This window comes from Microtus ochrogaster, chromosome 5, assembly GCF_000317375.1.
Source record: "Microtus ochrogaster isolate Prairie Vole_2 chromosome 5, MicOch1.0, whole genome shotgun sequence".
In the NCBI taxonomy this organism is placed as follows: Eukaryota; Metazoa; Chordata; class Mammalia; order Rodentia; family Cricetidae; genus Microtus; species Microtus ochrogaster.
In genome coordinates, this window is record NC_022012.1 from 57,513,793 (window position 1) to 57,523,719 (window position 9,927).

Consider the following 9,927-nt stretch of genomic DNA (forward strand, 5'->3'; position numbering starts at 1 on the left):
TAAAAAACTCCAATGATAGCCTTTGCTGGAGAGGCTGTGGAGGAAGGGGTACCCTCATCCATTGCTGGTGGGAATGCAATCTTGTGCAACCACTTTGGCCCATTTTATTAATAGAAGCTTATACCTCAAGGAACTGAGGAATGAAATCCAGGTAAAGGCCCATTGTTTTTGAGGAGAGGTGAAGAAACAAATCATTTGTTGTTAAACAAAAGAAGTATTCATTCTGTTTCCTTCTAAGAGGGAAAGAATGTTCATGAGAACTCCATTCCATATGCCCTGCACAGAATGCTTCAGAATGAACATCAAGGAAACATTTGGCTTATGAATTATAGTAGTTTTGACCAAATGAACCAGGAAATAATAGTTTCTACTTATATCATTTTTTTCCTTATGTAAAATCCTGTGATGTATGCCAGTGGGAAAAATAAAACCAACTATAGAGACAATTCTCTGTGGTTCATACAGGAGGGTCCTACTAAAAGCTAAGGTTTGATCAGTAATGTTGAGGATCAGCTTCAGGTATTTGACAAAGTTCCAGCACTAAGCACTAGCATTTCTAAATGGGAGGAACCAAAAGATTTTGTGGCAAAACAGGATATATGAAAACAAAAGTTTCCAAAACTAACTCAATAAACTATTAAATTGACTTTATCTACTCCACTAATACTTGGGCAAAGAAGAAAATACACATACCCACACATACATACACATACAGAGATAGAGATAGAGAGAGCACAATCAAGAATAAACATCATTAAAATAAATGAGTTAAAAAACAGATACAGAAAACTGTGATCTTTAATAAGCTATGACCAGTGAGCTAAGAGATGTAATGGAAATTATGTAAGACATCTATAAAAAAAGAGGAAGTTTCCAGAAATGGTCAGATATGGAAGAAACTGTCAAGAAGAATTGCTACAAATATGATAAAAGATGTCAGAGTTGAATTATTCTTTTGATAGAATTATCATTGTGGAATAAAAGCTTAGTAATATGACAATTGAAGCTGAAACCACAAAAGAGAAATCAAGTTTTAGAATACAAGACTAGAATATACAAAACATGTGAGACAACATGAAATGATCTAACATAATGCTAGGTGAGATCCTAGAAGAAGAAAATGAAGGAAAAAAGAAGGAAGAGAGGGAGGGGGAGAAGGAGAAGTAATGAAATAACAAAGAATATGAAAGATAATAGTACTGCCAAAAATAATAAAAGACAGAAGAATAATATGTAAGAGAAAGAAAGAACACAATCACATAAATGTAGATCCAGATGTAAACATAAAAGTAGACACAAGAAAAATTGCTAAGAAAGAAAATTTTGATGGAGAAAAGTTAAACTGAAGTTATGTGACTTGGTCTGACAAAGCATTCCTCAAGAGCCATAGTAATGAGAAACTCACTTTCAGCTTGTTGGACAGAAGATTCTAAGAGACTCCCTAAACAATATAAGCTGTTACCGTTTTCTTGGATTGTCTCCCAAAGGTGGATGGTAATGCCTATTGCTGGAAGACACTATGCACTTTGGACACAGGACCCAGATGATCCTAGCTGGGTATGATCTGAAAACCTTTTCCCTGAGGACTAGCTTTCCTTGTATCTGAGGATACCACATAATCTTACAATGGAGGGAAGCAACCAGCAGTCCCACCCAGCTGTGAGCTATGAACTACAGCAATGACCGACATGGCACTATTACCCTAATATTGCAATAATTGCATGAATACTTTGGTGGTAACAAGCACTTCTATAATCAGATTGAGGACCTGATCAATAAGATGCAAGTAATGTCTGGTACAGGAAACAAAACAAACTACCTAGGGCTAGTAAGGTCATGGATCTTAGAAGAGAATCTACTACTACTGCTCTACTAAACCAGCTTAATCATCAGCTACATTGTAAATATTGATTCTTACATCCACAGATAAGAATAGATCTCATCCCTTATTACAGAATCTCTGTTTGCCACTGAGAGACCATTACATAATCGACAACCAAACCAGAATGCAGAGAAAAAGTGACTGTGGGGTGCACAACACAAATTTTCTAAAATTCAAGTATCTTGCAGAATCGGAAGGAGAAAGATAAAAAGAGTCAGAGGAACAAGAAATTTGATGTTTGATTTCACCTCCTAGAAATGAAAAGGAAGCTACACCCATTAAGTCTCATCATTGTGACTGCCTATGCAGCAAGAATGATGCCAATAGTCATGCTAACAAGGAAGGGAAACTTTATGGGGCTTCAACACTAAACAAAGAACTACAGGCAAACAAGATAGCTGAGAGTGGAAGAAGTTCTCTTCCCAAGGGAGAAGCCTCCAAATGCTTATCTAATATTAAGTACTAAGTCTTGAAAACATGTCCATACAGTAACATTATCTGGACTGAGCAGGCTGTATTTACATATATTTAGATATGCACATGTATATGTAATACTATATCTACATGTATATTATACATACATACACATATATATGTGACAACAGTTAAAGAAATATAGGGCATTTCATACCCTTTTCAGCTCTTCTACTTTTCCCATTTACACCCCTTGGGTATGGTGGAACTGGGAATAGTCGGAGGGAGGAAACATGGTCTGAAATGATGTAATTAAATATTTAAGGAAGATTGAGAATGCTAACTTATAAATGCGCTTACTTCATTGTCTGATACTTCCCAGGTTATATGCCCTCAGGAGTCCGACATTTTAAAGGTTTGACCCCAAGAATGATGTTACTGATGTGTTAGAAACTCTAGGAGGTAGGGACAAATTTAAGGTGAATATGCTCCTGGGGAGGGGCACACTCTTGAGAGGTTTAGGCCACCCAGGCTTCATTTGCTTCCTACTAACTCACAAGAAGTACCTGCCCTCTGTCAAAATTGTGCAGCAAACTTGTACAAACTTTGAGTTGATTCTCCAGAGAATGAAGTAAACATATCTTTTCTTTTATAAGCTTATTATCTCAGACAATGTTTACAGTCACCCAAAGCTGACGAACAGAACAAGCCAGGTCCTCAGAGACAAGCTTTCATTCTCTGCAGGTGTCTTAGTTAGGGTTTCGATAGCTGTGAAGTAGCTGTGTAGCATCATGGCCACAGTAACTCTTATAGAGGAAAATGTTTAATTCGGGCTGGTTTACAGTTTCAGAGATTTAATCCATTATCATCATGGCAGGAGGTAAAGCAGCACACAGGCAGACATGGTGCTGGAGAGGAGCTGAGAGTTCTACATCTGGATAGCCGGTAAAAGTTAGGGAATGCCACTCTGGGCTTAGCATGAGAGTCTGAGACCTCAAAGTCCACCCCCAGTACACACTTCCTCCAATCATGCCATACCTATGCCCCAAAGGCCACACCTCCTAATAGTGCCACTCCTTATGAGCCTATGGGCTCTATTTTCTTTCAAATCACCAGAATAGAAAACCATAAACAGTTTTCATACAATATTAGTTATGGGAATCTGGTCTGTGGCATGAAGATGCAGTAAAAATCCGTCCAAATAAAATACAGAAAAATAATAAGCAAATAAAAAACAAATAAAAGATCATTTTGTTTTGTTTGTCAACTTGATACAGTGTAGAGTTTCTGGGACTAGCACCTCAAGTGAGAAGACACCTCCTTCAGATTGTCCTGTAGGCAAGTCTGTAGAGGAATTTCCTAATTAATGATTAATGTGAGAGGGCCCAGCTCCTTGCAGAGCAGGGCTTCCTGAGTGATGTAAGAAAGCAGGATGAGCAAAAAATATGCAAGCAAGCAAGCAAGCAAGCAGCATTACTTCATATCTTCTCCTTCTGCTCTGACTTTACTTAGTGATAGACTATGATCTGAGAGTTGTAAGAAAAAGTAAACATTTTTATCTGTTGATCATGGTGTTTTTTTTTCCATAGTGATAGAAACTCTAACATAGCCTAGTAAATTTAGTTATTTTTATTCAGTTCTAAAAGGATTTATTTTCATCCTGTTCTCTACTGGCACAGTATCTGATCTATTAATGGTTCACGGTATTGTGTGTGAATAAATTAAATAATAATTAATTCCAGGTATTTAGCAAAGTAATTATCTTCTAAATCTATCTTTTCTTTTAATGAGACAATTCTAAATCCCCTCCTATAGCCATTATACTATCTTGTTAACCATAGTTCAGGAACTCTTCAATAAAATCCCAGATTTTAGTCCTCTTGATTCACTCACCAGGACTTGGTGCCTACTGATCAATTTCTCTCTAGCGACCTTCTTCTATTGCTTCTCTGGACTCTGGAACCTGTGGTGCTTCTACACCTGTAACGTGCAGGAGTCTACTGAGCCATGTGAAGATTAAATGAGTGCTCAGTTACTCCATATATGATCCACTATTCCTTTACTTGTCTCAGATTGTAACCAAACAATTGGATTTTTTTTGGTGAACCCCACTAAAAACTAAGCAAGAAGCCTATTATAAAATCTTAAAAATTCTGGAGTAGATTATTGCCATTTATTATTAGCAAAGTAGGTACATGCAATCTACTAAATACAGACAATGCAGATAAAATTTTTGACTATATTTTATATGTCTGCATAATGCCCCTTACTCTTTTGTGAAGACAGCACTAGTAAACTAACCCAAATAACATTTTGTTTTCTTTCAGACTTAGCTCTAAAGACATATGACTTTAGGGGACATAGTTTCAATAAAGTTTATGGAAAATCACATTACTGAACTGCTTTCCCAAAATGCTTCACATGAAGGACTTCTCCCCCTAGTGTTATACAGCGCTGTAAGTTTAGAGCTAGGGTAAAGGAGAATGGGATAAAGCTACAGGTGTAAGCAACGGGGACTCTCAGCTTTTATTTAAGAATAATACATACTCCAGGACCAGCCATGATCATGCTCATGATATATTTCATGTGGATTGCCAGAGGTGTCTTCCGAGTCTCATAAGTCACAAAATATCACTTGGTTTCTTCCCTGGGGCTTTACATGTGAGTTAATATAATTGAAACATAAAATATAAGTGCTTTCAAGCAATACCTCCTAAGGTCATCACAAAAATCATTTTTCCAGAAAAATGCCCCTGAGCATTCATGAAATCTTTTCTAATGTGAACTTATTTCTAATCTCAAAGCAGAGGATGAGTTCTAAACTGTAATGTAAGCTCACAGCTAATGGATAGAGCTCATGATTTCAGAAGCAAAGAAGTAACAAGACTTGTTTCTCATTGTTTATTACTAAGGATGAGTTATTGGTATTTTCTCTGAATCAACTCTAAATAATTCCACAAGTATGTCTTTAAAAACCAGGTAGGTGAGTGTGCATTGCAAGGTGCTTGCAGAAATGAAAGAAAAATTGAAAATACATTCTCTACCCTCTGAGTTTGCAGTTTAAACTAAAGGCAGACATAAACATAATATACACCCAGGTATATGAGGACATAGAATAAATATTTACAGGGACATAATGTGTTTTGGAGGTGTATGACAGGAAAAAAAAATCTTAATTCTGTCTTTGGGGGTCTGAGAAGTCTACGTTTACTAGGAAATTCATAGCAGTGGACACTGAAGTCACAGTAAATTTTTGCTTCAACAGTGGTAGAAAAATATCAGTCTGTGTTTAGAAATAGTGACAACACCAGAATAGCAATAACTGTAGTCCTTAGGGAAGACAGCCAGAGCTGCCTAGGGTTTGCAGGACTGGAATGAAAGTTCAGCAGCGCACATGGGCAACTCTCATGATTAGACACTCAAATGAGCGGGAGATGTCTGCTCAGTGACATCTTTAGTTAATCTGGAGGAGCTACTGTGACTGAATTAAAACACTTCCTCAAAATTCTTGAGTACATTGCCCTATCAGAAAGTTATATTTTGTTTCTCTGTAGAAGTATTCTTGCTTCTCTATTAGAATCAGATGTTCCAATTTTTTCTTTCTAGAATTCCACTGAATCATCTGATATCTTGTAGGGATATGTGTGTATGTGTATAATTTACCCAGACATTAAGGTGAAGAAAGGTTGGTGATATCATGAAGTATAAAGAAGGTAGTGTGTGTAACTATGGTCATTCACTGAATCTTTGACAAAGGACCAAGATCTGGGTCAGCCTGCTTCTGAAAATCTGAAAGCTTGACCTTTTGTGTGACAGATAATCCTAGATTTAAGTGATTGAGAAATCCATATCACTACATAGCCCTCCTTTTATTAGCTGGTAAGTGTGGAGTTATTGAGCGCTTACATAAATAAAATACTTTTCATTTTCTTGTCATTATTTCATCCAAAGACAAAGATGGCCAGATCACATCTGTATATCTAAGAGTAACAGTATGGGATTACAACCTTTGAAATTAATTACCTTCTTGGCTAACTTTATATAACTTTGTCTGACATAACTCAAATTTTTCTATTGCATGCAGAAGGACAAAATTTCTTGAAGAAATAATTTTTCAACAGATGAATCAGAATGTATTATTCCACTGACCACCTGGAGGACAGAAAAATAGCATTTTCTCACTCCCCAGACTGCTCTACAGACATGTGCTTCCTTGGGTGTAAATGACTGTCAGGTCACTGCATAGCAAAGCAGTATGACACTTCTTGGCACCAATGCAATCTCGCATGCATCTGTGCAGGATATTAAAACTAAGTTTAAAATTTCAGTCTCTAGACATATAAAAATGGAGCAGACGGTGGTTGAATAAAGCAGAGGCACGCCTCACTAATGAAACGTTCTTATCTATCTTTGACTTGTTCAGGGCCACCACTTGTGCTGCTCCTTTGTGGATAAGCACACTTTAGAGTCGGTAAGTACGATTCACCAATGCACTTCTGATTCGTGAAGATTCCTCTGGAGCACTTGACGTCCTCTCTGCAGTGCACCATGAGATGAATGCAGTGATTTTTTTTTAAAGCAATGATTTTGCACCTTAGATGATTTTCTCTTCTAGGTGTGTCATGTGTGCCAATTCTGTTCCTGGCCCCAGTAACCAGCCTGGTGTCTCAAAACTCCCGGTCAGAGTTCAGAAAGTTTTAAGTCCATTATTTTATAAGGGTGTTCCTTATTATTGTAAGCAACACTAAGTGTAAATTGATGGGTTTGCTAATTTCTAAGATGCTTATACACTTAAACCAGAGCAGAGTGTATGTTTATAAGAAGTCTAAGCCACTGCTAAAATATTTACTAAAAAATACTTTCTTGGACAATGCAGACATCAGAAACCACATCATAAGGTTAGTGAGCAAGAATGTGCATATGTGGGCAGATTTCACAATAGTCTCTTATTCTAAATCCTGGTCTTATACATGGTGTATGGAAAGAGGAGCAAATACACACCATGAATTGAAGTAGTGCTAAATAATCAAACTTTAGGAACCTCTCTAATGTGTTCCTTTGCTTGCACTCTGATACTAACCCTGGTCATGGTCCTATGGTCTGGCCAAATACGGGAGAGATAAGTGAATTTTCTTATTGGACACCTGTGACTGATTACTGTTCCAGAGGGAGATGTTGATTACAGGGACCAAGGAAAAAGGACTGCACAGATTGTCTCTTGATTTAAATGGTCCTAGAGTACTGCCTAGTATCCACCTTCATAGGAAAATATGCATTGGGAATGTATATGCATCTGTGCCTCTCTCTGTCTCTGTCTCTCTCTCTTTGGGGAGGAAGGGAGGGAGAGATACAGAGAGACAGAGAAAGGTTGGGGCTGAGTAAACAGACTATTGGTAAGTCTAGACTAGAGATGGGGATATTATGGAAGGCTCAGTTCTCAATGAAAAAGGAGATACTTCAGATAACTATATTTAAAGAAGAAAAACTGAAAGTTTTACATATAAATTAAATGTATAGCTTAATACCATCAATAATAGAAACAAATCTAGTTGAAAATACAGCAGCTTGTAATTTGACACTTGGATGCCTCATTGAACTCTCAAAATTGTTGTCACCACGGATACAATGTAGGCAGAAAATCTGCCATTTTATAAACACTGCTTTAAAAATTGTTATAATTTATCAAATATTAATGTGGTTAACATGCTCTACAATGCATTTCTGTCTTGTCAATATCATGGTACATTAGCTGATCATTATTTCTAATTTGCACAACGGCACAAATTTTTTTTGTGTCTTAATGTTTTTAGTGTATACAATTCAATCAATTATCAACTCAACAGAAATAAAGACTTATAAAAGTGCATTTCTGGAGACAAATGGATTTGGTTATGATAAAAGAATTAATATTAAAATTTCCCACTTACAAGAAGAAGATATAAAATTGTTAAGGATATTTGAAAAATAAAACAAAACAAAACTCTTGGTGGCTGGGAAGGTGCTTCAATAAGGAGAATGGGGAGTTTGTACTTCTGACATCATATTTATGCCAGGTAGGATTGAAAGGTGCCTCTAATTACAGTTTCTAGAAACTGGGGAAAGGTTACTTGGCATCAAGTAACCTAGGGTAGAAACAAACACAACTGATAAAAAAAAAAGCCAATGAAATGATTCCTAATGCTATTCTGCTATACACATCGATTGATGTCCAGCCCATTTGTCATCAGAGCGGTTTCCTAGAGCAACTGTTGGGAGCACACATTGGGTGATGCTCATGGAAACCCACAGAAGAGGGGCAGGAAAGATTATAGGAGTCAGAGGGGTTGAGGACAACATGAGAAACCAGCCCACAGAATTAACTAAGCAGGGCTCATAGGAGCTCACAGAGACTGAAGCAGCAACCTTGGAGCCTGCATGTGTCTGCACCAGGCCCTCTGAATACATGCTGTGGTTGTTTAGCTTGGGGTTTTTATTGGACTCCTAACAGTGTCCGCGGGGCTTTCTGACTCTGTTGTCTGTCCATGGAACCTCTTTCCTCCTACTTGGTTGCTTTGTCCAAACTTGATATGAAGGTTCATGACTAGTCTTGTATCTTCTAATGCCGTGTTTAGTTGATATCACTGGAAGGCCTGTTCTTTTTTGAAGGAAAATGGAGAAGCAGTAGATCTGGGGAAGAGTGGAGGATAGAGGGATAAGAGGAGGGGAGAGAAAAGAGACTGCAATTGTGGTGTATTATCTGAAAAAAAATAAAGAAAAAATAGGAAAATACATCTGTCTTCAGTGTTAATTTTTGATAACTAAAAAGATACCATTTACTTATGCTAAAAAGAAATTTTGATTGCTTTATTTCCCTAGCAACAGAAGAATCAGTCTTCCTTAGTGCAGGAACTCTTTTTTTCTATGTACCTGCACTACTTCCTCTAAGCCCAAACAAGTAAGATATCTGCGATTTCCAGTTCCTACCATTGCTGTTCATTCTCTGTATGGGGAATGTTGTATAAACAAGAACAATTTTTGCCAAGTATAATTATTCTTCTTTAGGTCCCTGAGTTATCCATGAATTCATCTATCCAAACAGTGACTATAGAAAAGTATTTATACTTTTGGACAATGATTTTTATCAAACAAACATGAGAAAATTATAAAAGAATTCAGTAAGTATTGTGGCATCAAGCTATGGTTTTTAGGCTTGAAAAAGGAAACAGATACAGGACAGAAAAGATGGAGCAGTGGGTAAGAGCTCTGACCACCATGCCTATTGACCTGAGTTTGAGACATGGAGCTCATGAGGTAGAAGAAGAAATATTTGCTCCCTCTGACCTCTTCATGTGAGTCATAGCATGCATATGTGTGCATTCATGTGTATACACACAAAGTCAATAGATGTAAAAAATTTAAGAAGGAAGTACTTTCTGTAGTCAGTCATCTGTTGGTGAGCATCTAATCTGGTTCCATATCTTCAACATTGTGGATAGTACAGCAATACACATGAGCATGTCAGCATGTCGTCAGTATGCTAGCATAGAATCTTCAATGAACATATGCAGTAGTGATGTGGGATTTCTCTTTATGCTGTGAATATCATTGGTTAATAAAGGAACTGCTTTGGGCCTATAATAGAGCTATAGGGG